General features: G+C 44.6%; 1 long non-coding RNA gene across 5 annotated transcripts in view; it reads right to left on the reverse strand.

Moving 5' to 3' along the window:
• Positions 1-1,374: 1,374 nt before the first annotated feature.
• Positions 1,375-13,521, reverse strand: part of LOC139530180 (uncharacterized) — a 66,304-nt gene continuing 54,157 nt past the window's right edge. For 3 of the 5 annotated variants that reach the window (XR_011665972.1, XR_011665971.1, XR_011665969.1), the window contains one exon: positions 6,947-7,771. This is a non-coding gene — a long non-coding RNA (uncharacterized lncRNA). Of the gene's footprint in view, positions 2,869-6,946; positions 7,772-13,521 lie in introns of those variants that run through there. The other 2 variants (XR_011665970.1, XR_011665968.1) reach the window with 1 other exon arrangement.

The raw sequence follows: 13,521 nt of genomic DNA on the forward strand, positions 1-13,521 counted from the left end.
TGGTTGTTCCACTGGATATCATAAGGTGAATGCACCAATTTGTAAGTCGCTCTGGATAAGAGCGTCTGCTAAATGACTTAAATGTAAAATGTAAATGTAGAGGACACTAATTTAAGTGAATGCCTTGAAAAGGACGCAAATGAAGACACAGCCACTGTAGGATTGATATGACCTCACCCCACAGGCAGTCACCACTTGAAATTAAAAATGTAGTCTAGATGCTAGGTGAAACAGGCTGGTGAGTGTCTCCCTGACAGAGTGAACAGAGCCATTGTGTCATGTGTCTTAGTATTCAGCTCACTCTTCTTTGTCACCAGGGCCAAGACTCACATCAATTCAATATGGTGGCCGGTCAGAGGACTGGTAAGAGGCGCAGGATCCATACTAATATAAGCTGCACTGAAGGAGTGAGAAACTACACACGCATAGTGAGAAACTACACACGCATAGTGAGAAACTACACACGCATAGTGAGAAACTACACACACATACCAGTTGAAGACGGACTACTGTATACACTGGTATTTATAATCAATATCAATGGAAAATGTGGCTGATGTACATGTAACTAGAGCCAGAAATTCTTGGCGTGACAGATGTTTTAAATCTGTATTGAGTGCCGTTGCATTGTCCTGTTTGTTGAGGTAAATTATACTTAACTCTTATGCTTTTTTTCAGATAGTGTATCAAGGAGCTGTGATGAGCTTTGCTGAAGCGGTCACCCAGTTCAAAACGTTTTACTGCACTGGGCTAAATCAGGGTCACAGTGACTCTTAGTAGTCTTAAACAAATCTACTTTGAAACACCAGACACACATTGTTATGAGCTTAATAAAAGAAGACACCTATACCATGTCAGACATAGACTTGATGTTTATTTCATTTTAATTTCGCATCCCTATATATATATATCACACAAGACTGAAATGGAACAAAACTGTTTGACATAGAAACACCAGATTTTAGATGTTTAAAAAATGTATAATCTTTATTAATAATGAAATAGATGAATAACATTCCACCCATGAGACCAAGGAAAGAGCTACAGCTATCTGCCTGTGAGCTGCTCATGGTCCGGCCAGGCAATAAGGTGAAGGTCCCAGTGTGAACCTGAACCAGGCCTGGACCAGCCAGGGCAATAAATCTATCTGTCCTTGCTATGAGATACAGCAGACAGACTGCAGTCCTAGACAGTAAGGCACGTCTGAAACCCATATTGGCCCGATACTGACTGGCAAACACACTCTATCTCCTCTCTATCTCTCTGCGGTGTTGGCTAGGACTAGGGAGCTAGAGTACTGTCTATCATCTGCTGAAGAGTTTCATATGATTCTTAAATCCAAACACAGCTAAATGAAAGACGAAGTACAGACAGTTGACATTTATAAAATAATAATTTTTATTACTTATTTGAATAAATACAGTTTCAAAGTGATCAAATAACATGGTAGCTACATCGTAATACTAGATTGTCAGTAGACTTTACCTGAAACGCTGCAGTCACCTCTGTAGCTGATCAAAAGCTAGATGACCTCATTCCAATGCTAGATTATCATGTGGTGCCCAACAGCGCCCTCTGCAGTTGTCTGGTGTAGTATTGCTGCCCTTCAGGGAAGGCAGTAAGTTGTATAGTTATCTCCTGATGGGGCAAAATCACTACCCTGAAACCACACAACCTACTACCTCACCCCGTGCGAACATCAGAGAGGCAAGATCACTTTCATGGCAAAATAATAACTACGTCATACAAACAAAAGTATTGAAATGAACAAAGAGCCATACCAAAACAGAACCAAATGATGCATAGATACCATATAAATGACATTACAAACATGTTATCAACTTTAATTGGTTCATAGTACATATTCCCATCGAGGTCTAGGTGGCAAGTGCGCTGCAGAGATGATGGATGATATTACAGCCACTTCAGGAAAGACAGTAAGTTGTATAGTTATCTGACAGGAAGGGTATGACCCTAAAACTATACAACCTACTACCTCACCCCAAAGGACCATCATAGACCCGGCGGTCTACACTGGTACACCAGTACCTTGGTCCCAGTCAACCAGGTCAGGAAGACAACTTTTTTTCTTTTTTTTTTTTAAAGGAGATCAGATGTCATTTCTAGTTTTGTTTTGACAGGACAGATGTAAGTACAAATGGAGAGACCGACAGAGATGGTTACTGAAAGTAGTTTGGGGCAAAGACAGTCGGTCACCAAGGGGGCGTGTGTGGTCCTGTACCAGAAGAAGACAGCTGCAACACACCTCAGAAGACACAGAACAATGGTTAGGATTGAAGCATGAACACACAATCACAGAATCATTCACCTCCAAGCAGTCTGACACAGAGATACTGGGATTGTCTGACGTGTAACTCTGTTACTCAATTGGACAGCTTTCCAGACAAAGAATAAGTGTAATCCAGGACTAAAAAACATACTTATAGAGAACCTCCATTGAAAGAGCTATTGAGTACAGGACTAGACTTAATGTGCTTCTGGAAAACCTGTCCTAAATGTCTTCCTGGTAACTGGTGTACACTAGGCATATCCCAGAGAGGAGTGTGTTAACACTGGTAGACAGACAGATAGACAGTGTGGTGAATATCCTGAACCACATGTGTGCAGAGCAGCGCAGCAGCAGAAAAGTGCAGCTGCTGCTGTTAATGTTTCACACCTGCTCCTTAACACGCAGAGAGAGAGAGAGAGAGAGAGAGAGAGAGAGAGAGAGAGAGAGAGAGAGAGAGAGAGAGAGAGAGAGAGAGAGAGGGAGAGAGAGAGAGAGAGAGAGAGGGGAAAACACTGGCCTATCACCTTCTCCTCCTCCTCTCTCCTTTAGGCTCTAAGCAGCTTGTCAGGTAGCAGCATCTGAAAGGACCCAAGAGGAAAAATCTATTACTTGTAGAAAGGGGAAAACTTAAACTTGATATTTGGCTTCTTGCAACCAAATGTAAGAACAAGGTAATTGTTGTAAATTAGTTTTTCCCTCAATCAACTGCCTGGTGAAATGAAAAGAAAATGCAATTGGTGTGTTGATGCAGAAGTATGCATCCAAGTACGCACATACATTCTCTCATTCACTTCACAGTGCCTGCTGTCAAGTCATTCAATCACATTGGATAGTGCTCCTCTGCTGCTTTATCCCCTAGGAGCAGGAGAGGAGAGTACAGAGAGTCTTGAGAGGCCCATTGTGTCGGCTCAGTAGTAAGGAGGATTCTGTTGCCTGCATTATTAAACATAGCTTTGCTTACTGTTCTGGTAAGTGGATCACTGGAGGCTTGGCTTCTAGGTACAAACACACACATGGACGCACATGGACACACAGACACATGGACACACACACTTTAATACATGTTTACTGGAAAGGAGCGGTCTGGGTTCACAAGGTGAAAACACTTGACCTTAGCTTGCTGATTGGATATTATCTTCTAATATGGCAGATGGCTGTAGAGTTATGATCCATAGTTGACACTATGCTGGTAAAGGAATTCCTTTGAACATGGACCAGCTGACAACATCCAGTGAGACGCAAACACACACATACCCACACACACGCACGTCCGCACTAGGGTTCAGATTTTCATACCATCATACTGTTTCTGTACCATATAAGGTATTACCTAATGTGCAAACAGGGGGCGCTATTTCATTTAAAAAAACCTGCACAAAACTATGAAGGAAACAGGGATCTTGATCCAGGAGGGGATTGAATGTCTCTGCTGTAACCAAGAAGCTTGATCTTGACATCTAACCACTTAGTAAGTTAGCAAACCAAATGCATAGCTGGAGGCCTGAGCTGCATATCATTTATTTGACACATCTTAGATTTCTCATAGTTATACTTAACCTAAGCAGTGGCTGTCTACAGACAGAGGCTCACAGACCTTCCTGCCCTCCATACTGTACACAGTACCTCCCTACACACCTGCACACATACACACACGCACACACACACACACACACGCACACACCCTCTCCTCAAACGTACACCCCTCTCTGCATTCCCCCTGTCAGAGCTTCTGTAGACCGGTGTGTGTGTGTGTTTGAGTATCTGTATGTGTGTGTGTGTCTCTATCAGTGTGTTTGTGTGTAGCCCAGAGAGGTAGCCAGGTGCAGACAGGAGGTATCCAGACAGACACGTCAGAGCGTTTAAAAGGGGAAACATGGCTTCTTAGCCCCCTGGGTTAACGGAGGGAGTAGGCATGGACATCTATTCATACCAGGTTTAGAGAGGGAGACGCATAGCGCAGGGAGCAGGTTGGCAGACCAGGTCCAGTTACACATGGGCTGGGGGGGGGTTCTGGTCAAAGTCAGACAAGCTGACCTCCCTATAACCTCTGGTGCTGATATGGGCCTTGAGAGGTGTCCTGGTGTGTATGCTGTGCATGTGTGTCTGTCTATGGAGTGATATTCAGCTGTGCATGTTGACTGTACGATTAGAAAATATCTTGTGATAATCTAGCACATAGCAAATCCTCGTTAACATGGAATGGAATGGTATGGAAGCAGAATTAACCAACATTAGCTGACCTAGCACCAACCTCATCTTTAGAGAAGAAAAATGGCCTCAGTCATGGCAGTGACAAGGCATGCAGCAGGGATCACCCGGAGCAGGGAGCTTTACCCACCAGCTGTTTCTCATCACACAGACAGACAGACAGACAGACAGCCAGACAGACAGACAGACAGACAGACAGACAGGCACGCACGCACGCACGCACGCACGCACGCACGCACACACACACACACACACAACACTAACCCTTATCCCAACCCTAAACCTAACCCCTAAAATAGCTTTTTTACATATGAGGACAGGCAAAATGTCCCCACTTCTCTGAATTTTATAGTAAAACATGTACACACACACACACACACACACACACACACACACACACACACACACACACACACACACACACACACACACACACACACACACACACACACACACACACACACACACACACAAACACAAATGTGATAGAAATGTGATTTTCCCAATTCTACAGCACAGAGAAACATGGCATTTTGTCCTCTCTCAAAAAGAATCCAGAAAGGCCAGCCATAACTGTAGCCTCCAGGCTAACTATTGTACAGGGACTGTGTGATCAGCAATATGACCCAAAATACTCTTCTGCCCACCTGCTTTATGGCTCCTGTTCTATTCACTCCTCAAGTCTTATCGCCCCTTTGTCCTTCGTCTCAGTAATGGCCATAGTCCCACTAATACCCACTAGCCACCATGCTAACAGAAGCACTGATGGAGCCATGCATCTTCCTGGTGACCCAGAGGGCCCCCCGTCCATTAAGACAAGTCAACAGTTCTGACACGTCCACCCCTCCACTCTGGCTGTCCCCCCTGCACCCCTCGATCTGACGGTGCCCCAGCCCCTGGCCATCTGACGAGACTAGCGCCTGCCGCGGAGCGCCCTGCCTACACAGAGCTCCATCTGTCGTAGATCTATTAATAGAGGGTGGGACACATACCTCTCCTCTCCTCGCTCTCCCTGGCTCTGAACTGGCTGAGAGAGTGGGAGGACAGGGGGCTACAGTATATACAGTAACTTTGATGAACAGGTTAGCAGCTAGGATGGTTAGCTACTGTACATTTAGCTATGATACAGCTAGCTACTACTGTACAGTTATCTATTGTACTGTTAGCTACAAATAGCTAATGTTAACTATAGCCGACATACAGTTAACTTACATACAGTTAGCTACAGTTAGCTGCTGTACTTTACCATTTGAGCCCTTGGCAGGATCAGGTCTGCCATGTAAACCACTGTTGTCAATGCTAGCTAGCTACTCAGGTTAAGTATCCTCATGAGTCATATGGGACAATCATAAAACCCATTGATAACGGGAGAATGGAAAGAGAGATCAGAGATCAAATAAATAGCTCACGAGTCCACCTCGATTGTTCCTCAGGCGTGTGAGTGTGCGAGAGTGTGAGTGTGTGCGTGGGTGAGTGTGTGTGCTTGTGGCAGTGTCAGCGAGTGTTAGTGTGAGATATGCGACCATGTTGCGCGGCCATCTGCTTTGTGTGTAACCATAAACAAACGCAGGCCCACCAGAGGCCAGGCAACTTCACAGTATCATTTCCACAAGGTCCGGTCTAGACTGCAAGCATGGGGAAATGTATCCATGCTGCATGTCTCTGGGTAGATGATTCACAGATAAGGTTATAACGGGAACGGTTATGCAATATCATCTATAATTCATTACCACAAATACAATATGTAGGCTGTTCTGTGCCATACTGGAGCACATGGGCAGATTAGAGGAAGGATATTAAAGAGAGAGAGAGAGAGAGAGAGAGGACGAAAGAACTGAGCTATGGAGGTGTTGACTGTCTGAACAGTGTTCTACAGCCTAACTTAGGCTTCTGTTGAGTCTATGTGGGTCTACTGGTAGCCTGTAGGCTATAGATTCCCACATTGCTAAAAAGGGGGCAATATCTGAGTTTGCTAACGTTGCTAATAAAGGAATGATGCACAGTTAGCTTAGCATAGCTAAAGACCATGGGTCTTTGAAGCCTTGTCCCTTATCCATATAGCCGTGGTAGTATGGCCAGGCAGCATGGGATCTATACACTATTATGTCTTTCTAATCGAATGCCTGGCATGTGCAGAATTCCAGAGCCGCGGGCAGAACTGGCTAAGGATTGGAGGCTTGGGGCTTAGCGTGGGTCTGAGGTTGGGGTCAGGGTTGGAGCTGGGGCTGGAGGCTTGGCTGAGGATGGGGCATGGGGCTGGAACTGGGGCTGAGGTTGGAGTTAGGCCTGGGGAAACGGTAGGGGCATTGGATAGAGCTCGGGTGGCCCCGGCTCTTCTGCACCGTAAGCAGGCCAGGCAGGTTGTGTTACGGGTCAGGCCAGGCACAGACTTGCTGGGGGAGTCGAGCCAGGGCGGGGCACGGAGGGGGCTGGGGGGGGGGGGGGGGGGGGGTAGGGGGGGGGGGGGTTGTGCAGCTGCAGGCCTTGCCAGCATCACATTTTGGGCCAATGGAAAATAACAGTTTATGGCGTCCGCCCAAGGTCAGCTCTTTGAGAAGAGGAGCTGGGAAGGGTCCAGCGGCGCTGTCTTCAAGGCTGTTTTTGTATGCAGTCAGTCAGTCAGTCGGCAACAATTAAACCTCCAAATAAGAAAAGAGCAGATTCTGTATTCCTACCTGTCATTGTACATTAACATACCTCTCTCCACCCAATATCCTCTGGACTAGTGCCCTCTTCTCTATGCCCCATCTAGCCTACCCCATCCCTTCACTTTTACTCTCTCTCTGGACAACTCCTCTCTCTCTCTCTCTCTCTCTCTCTCTCTTTCTCTCCTCTCATCCTGCTACCTGACTACTTTGGCAGAGACACACAAAATGGATGGGAGAGCTGCAGGGGGCTGGAGGGAGCTGAAGGCAGAGAGCGGACACCATTTTGTAACGGTTTCAGGCACAGGAGAGAGATAGCGCTGATTGGCTAGACACAGAACTTTTTATGCCCCAATGGATTCTGAAGATTAGGTACGGTGTGGTGTGGTGTGTGTGTTTGTGTGTTTTAGCCACCTGCACTTGCTAATTGCTATTTCAAATTAAGATGAGGCAGTCATAAATACTAAACAAATCCAAATCTATACGATATGATATATTACAAATTGTATTATAAAATAGCTTACAATAAGTTACTTACTGCTAGGGCTGTCCGTCTGTCTGACCATGGGGTTCTCTGATTGGCCAAAAGTCCCGTGCCATCGGCCAAGGTCTGAGTCAGTCATGCAGCCTAGAGAGAGAGAGAGAGAGAGAGAGAGAGAGAGAGAGAGAGAGAGGGAGGGAGAGAGAGAGAGAGCGAGCGAGGGAGGGAAAGAGCGGGAGCAAGAGGGAGAGAAACAGCGAGAGTGAGGAAGAAGAGAGAGATAGATCGAGATCAGTCTGGTTCCAGGGCCTCCCGTCTCTGTAGTCTGCTGACTAATGAGCTCGCCCCATATTCTCCCCATGGTCTGACTTGGGCAAGGAAACTCATTAGTGCAGGATGTACCACACCACAATCTCTCTGCTCCCTCCGCTGAACACTGAACACACACACCAAAACATTCATCGGCATGAGCACCAACAAAGATCCTAGCAACCACAACACCAACACAACAACATTTTGCCATCAAATGCCTTATAAGGACTGGTGAAATAGCTCAGAGTGTAAGGTGGCTGCAAGGGTTGGAATCACAGATTATATCAATTTTTTCTTTGAAATGTAGAAGTTACACTTATTGTGGTAGTGTGTTAAGAAGGGAAGGGCAGCCAACATTGTTTAAATGAGGATTCAATAATGACGAAGTGCTTCTTTCTTTACCTGGACACACTGCTAATAATATTACATATTACATAGACGTGTACATTTAAATGTACTATGTTTTACATACTTTGTTATTATCATCTACTTCATCACATATTCGTTATTTGACTCAAAGACTAGCAGTAGGAATTTTTTACATTTTGTTTTGTTGCAAGTGGGACTCGGACCCACACGGTATACAAGTTTCCAGGCTTGCCGCCGTAATGGAGACAGTTCTAACCATGAAGGTAAATTACCTGACAAAATCACGGGCCTCTTTTTTTTGCATAGCGAAAGAAGAATTTAAACGTATGTACATTTTGTATTATCGTGCTACATCTTTTCCCGTAAAAGTACACGGATGTGCGTGACAGGCAAAAATGCAGAACTTTGTCAAGAATACAAAAACATGCAATTTGAATTTTGTTTGAATTGTTCAGCCCTTGGTCTAAGACCTTGTGGAACAGCTAAACTTTGAATGAGGAGGATTTGATATCTCTCTCTGTAGCGCAAGTTGACCTATATTAAAGGGAGTTTATGGAATGTTATGGAAAAACTGTTGACTTGTCTTAATGGACGGGGGGCCCTTGTGTGTGTGTGTGTGTGTTTCTGTGTGTGTGTGTGTGTGTGTGTGTGTGTGTGTGTGTGTGTGTGTGTGTGTGTGTGTGTGTGTGTGTGTGTGTGTGTGTGTGTGTGTGTGTGTGTGTGTGTGTGTGTGTGAGTGTGAGTGTGAGTGTGTGTGTGTGCCTACAGATCTCCCATGTGATGGCGAGTGTGGAGGTGAAAAGGACGGAGGACGGGGGTAGTTAGTTATCATCATTAGCCAACTCTCAACAAAGTACAGAGAGAAGGAGAGGTGGTAGCATGGAGAGAAGTAAAGGGCTGTTCCTATTGGACTGGAGGAGAGTACCACCAATTACCAGCCTCCACTTAGCCGTGCTGCTGAAGGGTGATAATTCTGTACAAGGACATTAATTGCAGTTGGAGTATGTAGCCTTGCAGAGGCAGCCAGGGTCTTTTATATATTGTTTCTAATGTTTGTAATTACAGTAGGGCAAGATGGCCCTATGCCAGTGCATGTTTATGGCCCTGCTGTGAGTAACCCAACTCCTGTGACCACGGAGCAGAGGCAGTGGAACTGTACTGTGTTGACAAGTCAAAAGGCTTGAAGAAGAAGGTGCAGACTGCAGAGGGCAGGGGACATACAGTATCTGTGATGTGTGGGTGAACCAAGACACACTGTAGGATGGCATAGTAAAACACAACCATTTGAGCTATAAAGGCTTTACAAAGATGCCCAACTGTTAACAGCAAGCAACAAACTATATTAATTGTATTCTCCAAACTCCAAGTAAGAGCATACTGTAGGTCCATATTCATTTTCTTTGCCTTGACAGTGTGAGAGGGTATTCACTTGTTCTATGACTACATGCATTTCCACAATAACCTTCACTTTGAATTTTTTGTTGTTGTTACAATTAATGACGTAAATGTAACAATATCACCATCCAACAAATTACAAGACCTAGAAATGGTTACAATCATGTAATCAAGATATAACATTTTCAGATACATTCACTGACTAAAAGTACTAAATCTAACACACAACTAAAAGCTTAACAATTTCCTCCTACTGGCAGTCTTTAGTTTGAGAAAATGGTGGCGAGGAGAGGGATTGGAGTGGATAAAATAGCAAGTGAGAGGTTTCTGGAAAAACCTTCTGACACTCTGCTCCAGTAGCCTACCTCTAACTTTACACTTCTGCAGTCTGCAATTTTTCTAGGACAAAATCGCCATGGCGACGACTGAGGCCAAAAAAGGTAGGGAATATATGAGTGCTGGAAGAAAAACTAGTAGAGGCTCTCAGCCCAAATGCTATCTGGAATATCACTCAGCCTGGCAGGTACATAAAACAAGTATCCATCCAAACGATGCATACTGTGCTAAGGGGCCCTTTGGACGTGGTACACTACCCATTACAAACTATCTAAAACATGACTAACTAGTACCTGGAACCAGCCCGAATGCAAGTTTATTTTGCTGGTGATTTGAGTCGCTCATTTGGTCTGTTGAGGTAAACTGATTGAGTGCAGGTCAAAGTTGAGACAAAAGGGCCTACATGGGGGACTTCTAGCGTTAGAGGAGGAAAATCGACATCATCCCCCAAACTCTCCCCCAGTCCAATATTATGTCATTATTACTATGCTCAGCGTCTCGGCGGACCTCGTGTGGTTTCATGGATAAATCTCATGTGACGTGCCTGATGACATCCCGATAAACGCAGAGAGAATAAAATGGCCCCCAATCCTCAGTGGTCAGCGGCATAATGAGCTAATGGCTTCCATGTGTGAGGAGAGGAGAGGAGAGGAGAGGAGAGGAGAGGAGAGGAGAGGAGAGGAGAGGAGAGGAGAGGAGAGGAGAGGAGGGCATGGCTAGGGGGTCTGAGGGGAAACCTACACAGTTTTTCTGCTTCTGCCTTCTCTGGCCCCAGTGTATTGCATATAATCCTGGTTTACACAGAGACTAGAGGACCTGTAGTGGCCACTGTTACCCACTCTAGTCTTCTTCAGCCTCAGTGCTGTAAGCCTGGAAAGCTATAGATTATAGATTGTGGACAACACAATCTATAACTGAGGCCAGCCTTAAACATGCCAAATTCAAGTTTATTTAATTAATTTACATGGGAGAGTATAATTGAACACAAGAATTGTATGACAAATAAAATATAAAGGGTTCTGTAAACAAACAAACAAACAAAGAACATTAGTTGTTTTTATATCTACACATACATTCATGAGCTCAAGGTCTGTCCCTGAAAAGAAATCTTGGTCGACCGAAAGTCGTCTGTTTTTTAACGTGTATTTCTCCATATAGCCTTGGTTTCTCAAATGATTGCCTCGCCTGGTTCACCAACTACTTCTCTGATAGAGTTCAGTGTGTCAAATCGGAGGGCCTGTTGTCCGGACCTCTGGCAGTCTCTATGGGGGTGCCACAGGGTTCAATTCTTGGGCCGACTCTCTTCTCTGTATACATCAATGATGTCGCTCTTGCTGCTGGTGAGTCTCTGATCCACCTCTACGCAGACGACACCATTCTGTATACTTCTGGCCCTTCTTTGGACACTGTGTTAACAACCCTCCAGACGAGCTTCAATGCTTTACAACTCTCCTTCCGTGGCCTCCAACTGCTCTTAAATACAAGTAAAACTAAATGCATGCTCTTCAACCGATCGCTGCCCACATCTGCCCACCCGTCCAGCATCACTACTCTGGACGGTTCTGACTTAGAATATGTGGACAATTACAAATACCTAGGTGTCTGGTTAGACTGTAAACTCTCCTTCCAGACTCACATTAAGCATCTCCAATACAAAGTTAAATCTAGAATTGGCTTCCTATTTCGCAACAAAGCATCCTTCACTCATGCTGCCAAACATACCGTCGTAAAACTGACCATCCTACCGATCCTCGACTTCGGCGATGTCATTTACAAAATAGCCTCCAATACCCTACTCAATAAATTGGATGCAGTCTATCACAGTGCCATCCATTTTGTCACCAAAGCCCCATATACTACCCACCACTGCGACCTGTACGCTCTCGTTGGCTGGCCCTCGCTTCTTACTCGTCGCCAAACCCACTGGCTCCAGGTCATCTACAAGACCCTGCTAGGTAAAGTCCCCCCTTATCTCAGCTCGCTGGTCACCAAAGCAGCACCCACCTGTAGCACGCGCTCCGGCAGGTATATCTCTCTGGTCACCCCCAAAGCCAATTCCTCCGTTGGCCGCCTCTCCTTCCAGTTCTCTGCTGCCAATGACTGGAACGAACTACAAAAATCTCTTAAACTGGAAACACTTATCTCCCTCACTAGCTTTAAGCACTATCTGTCAGAGCAGCTCACAGATTACTGCACCTGTACATAGCCCATTTATAATTTAGCCCAAACAACTACCTCTTCCCCTACTGTATTTATTTATTTATTTTGCTCCTTTACACCCCATTATTTCTATTTCTACTTTGCACATTCTTCCACTGCAAATCTACCATTCCAGTGTTTTACTTGCTATATTGTATTTACTTCGCCACCGTGGCCTTTTTTTGCCTTTACCTCCCTTATCTCACCTAATTTGCTCACATTGTATATAGACTTATTTTTCTACTGTATTATTGACTGTATGTTTGTTTTACTCCATGTGTAACTCTGTGTTGTTGTATGTGTCGAACTGCTTTGCTTTATCTTGGCCAGGTCGCAATTGTAAATGAGAACTTGTTCTCAACTTGCCTATCTGGTTAGATAAAGGTGAAAAAAAAAAATATATATATATATATACACACCCTATGTGTTTTAATAAAATCAACTATTTCCAGTTTGTCTGACGCTTTAAGCTTACGGTTTGATGCCTGAAGAGGGCGCCAGAGATCTAGTTAACCAGAAGAAAGAAAAAAAAACTTAACCTGACCCAACTTTTGTCCTCCCATTCCTGCTGGCTTTCCCAGATTCTGCCATTTCTCTCCTGAAGTTGCCAGTAATAGGCTACAGTAGGAGTCAGCAACCTTTCTCATGTGGAATTCCAATTTATCTTACTATTTCTACCGATCTGTGTGCCAGTTATGGTTTTCATATGCAAATTTTCATTTTAAAACATTGTTTATAATAAAGTCTTCATATCTCAAAATCCTTGTCATGTGGTTAATCAAAATTCTATCCAAATCTCAATGAAAATGATGCAAACCTAAAAAGGAACTTATATTGCTATTGCCAACTATGTAAAAATAGCCTAAATAAAGCCAACAAATAAAAACATTGCAGCCTGCAGGTAGAAAATATCCTGATAAAAATAAATATCCTATGAATCACATTGGCTACACATGGCCAGTCTGCAAGGAACTTGAAACATTGTGTCAACTATTAACTAAATGGGTCCGGCCTGAAGCTTGCGCTAGCGAATTTGCAACATTGTATAAAATATTCTGGGCCCTCAGAGTTTCCCGCGTCGGGATATTCACAGCTGTAGGCTATTGCGCTTGGGATAACAAGCAGTGGTTGACTTGGGCAGGAGCTCACCGGAGCTGAGTACCGGCACCTCAAATGATCTACTGCTCGAGCTCCTGTTCCCCTTATAGAATATTAGCTCAGAAGTATTGTGGAGCTCCTGCACCTAAATATAAACAGTACCAGCACCCAAAATGAGTACCGGAACC

Source organism: Salvelinus alpinus, chromosome 9 (assembly GCF_045679555.1).
Source record: "Salvelinus alpinus chromosome 9, SLU_Salpinus.1, whole genome shotgun sequence".
Classification (NCBI taxonomy): domain Eukaryota; kingdom Metazoa; phylum Chordata; class Actinopteri; order Salmoniformes; family Salmonidae; genus Salvelinus; species Salvelinus alpinus.